Source organism: Leuciscus leuciscus, assembly GCF_965113295.1.
Source record: "Leuciscus leuciscus genome assembly, chromosome: 12".
NCBI lineage: Eukaryota > Metazoa > Chordata > Actinopteri > Cypriniformes > Leuciscidae > Leuciscus > Leuciscus leuciscus.
In genome coordinates, this window is record NC_138736.1 from 42,274,610 (window position 1) to 42,277,109 (window position 2,500).

The window sequence follows — 2,500 nt, forward strand, 5'->3', positions numbered from 1 at the left end:
GAGAGGGAGGGTGAGGACGGCGACCAGTGAAGGAGAGGGAGGGTGAGGGTGAGGACGGCGACCAGTGAAGGAGAGGGAGGGTGAGGACGGCGACCAGTGAAGGAGAGGGAGGGTGAGGACGGCGACCAGTGAAGAACTGTTAGTTGTGAACTCCAGCTTTATTTACAGTATATTATGCTGTATACATTTTCTTTTTACTCTGATGTATGGAAGTTACTTTATGTGTGTGAATGATAATGGTTACAGTTTCCTTGGCAGTATGAGTGCAGTGTGTGATGTCAAACCTTGGAGGCTACTCTTACCCTAACAATCCTATTTCTTTTTTTCAGTTTTATACACAATTGTATTCTGTTAGCTAGACAAAAAGCAGTACAGTAACCAGTGTCAATGAAGGACTGGGCTAAGACTGAAAGGTGGACATGAGGGATATTTCAATGGTCCTCTCTCATAGTGACAAAACATCTAAACATCTTGACTTGCAGTGCTTACTCAATGCCAAAGGGACGAAGCATTTTGGGGGCACTGACTGTTTAAATGAGAAGGAAATTTAGTTTTGACACATGAACTGTGAACTGTTTTGTGAGAGATATGAGCTTTTGCAAGTGAACCATGGTGTGGTGCCGAACCATCCACGTTATTTTGGCAAAAGCACCAAGAGTGTCTCTCTCACCGGTCTGTTTCAAGAAATGAGCCAAAGCAATTGAGAAGGATCTTTGCCATTTTCGTGGCACTGACTCTTTATATGGGAAAGGAATTTAGTTTTGAAGCACGAGTGAACAGTTTTGGGAGAGATATGAGCTTTTGCAAGTGAGCTATAGTGTTGTGCTGAACTGTAAGACTGTTTTGCCAAATGATCTTAGAGTTTTGAGAATGTTTCTGTTTCAAGAAATGAGCCAAACCAATGGAGAAAAACTGTAATATTTTGTATTTTTAGCGAATTTTATGGTATAAAATTATATTTTCGCTGTATTTATAATCCATTTATTCACTTTTTGAGCATAGACCTGAAAATGTAATTTCCAACTTAAACTGTGTTAAATCATGAATGCTTTTAGAGCGACAGACTGAAGTTTGATCTCTTTTCAAAGACGACACTTGGCAGATTATTGCTGAAGTGAAAAAAAGTTTTAAAAAGTGAACTTTTTAAAGTACATTTTAAAGTAAATTTTAAAGTAAATTTTTAAGTAAATTTTTAAGTAAATTTTACGTAAATTGTTACGAAAAATTTGCAAAAATACTATTTTGAATTTTTATATGAAATATATATTTTCAAAAACATGTTTTACTTTAAAACTGAGAAAATCAAAGCCATAAATCTAAACAAGTTGTGTTCCAAATGTGAGGTTGATATCTCAGTAAATGAGCGTTCAGTGAGAGTGTGTTCGGCTGCAGTACCAAACGCTTCCACTAGAGGAAACTCGTCTCACATTCATTTCCAATGCGTCATTTCTGTAGCCTGGCTCCGCCCTCCTGCGTACTTCCGCTCAATTTTATTTCCCTTCAGTACTACGTCTGGAATTGTGGTGTATTCTTTGGTTTTCTCCGATAATTTTTTTACCGGTCCAATCAGCGAACAGAGGGAGTGGCTGAGAACGATGACGTTGAGGTCGTGCGCTAGTTTGAATTGTAGGGTTACGTCACGACCAAACATTAGCGATTGGTGAAAGATCCAGAGTGGCTCTGGGCAGATCCAATAGTTTTAAACTTCAACAGAAAACCCGCCTACAAGGAAGTTAACGCTTAGAGAGGCCAGACTCTCTGTACAAATGAAATGTACGAGAGTCTGGTAGAACCAGGCTATCATTTCTGACCACGAGGAGCGCAAGAGTGACTATTGTTTTCAGGACCATTTAACCTGTTGGAATCATGTCCATGATTTTTTTTCTGCGTTCATATGGCAAACTGTGCCAAAACCTTATATTTTGTACCATTCCGATGAAGAATAAAAATTCTAACAAAATCAAATGTGAAATTTTTCGGTCAAAAATGACCAAAGAGCGCGCATGTAACGACTATACTATGAGCTGATGCACAATACTCGGATAACTCAGAGATAGCTCATGAAGAGGTCGCGGACGGGCCGGCTCTACACACACACACACACACACTCTTCCTGCAGCAGACGCACACACAGCGTGAAGCACACACACACACAGATGGAGAGGATCTGACTCAGCAGAAACACACGAGGGATTCACCTCTCGCTCACCTCTGGGAAACAGTCGATCAGATGAGAACAGTTCTTCATCATCTCACTGTCAGATTTACTGTGTGTCTCTAAAACAACATCAGAAACACACAGATGAGCTGAACACACACGCGCGTTCTCAATCACTGAACACACACGCACGCGCTTTCTCAATCACTGAACACACACGCGCCTGAACACACACACACGCGCGTTCTCAATCACTGAACACACACGCACGCGCTTTCTCAATCACTGAACACACACGCGCCTGAACACACACACACGCGCGTTCTCAATCACTGAACACAC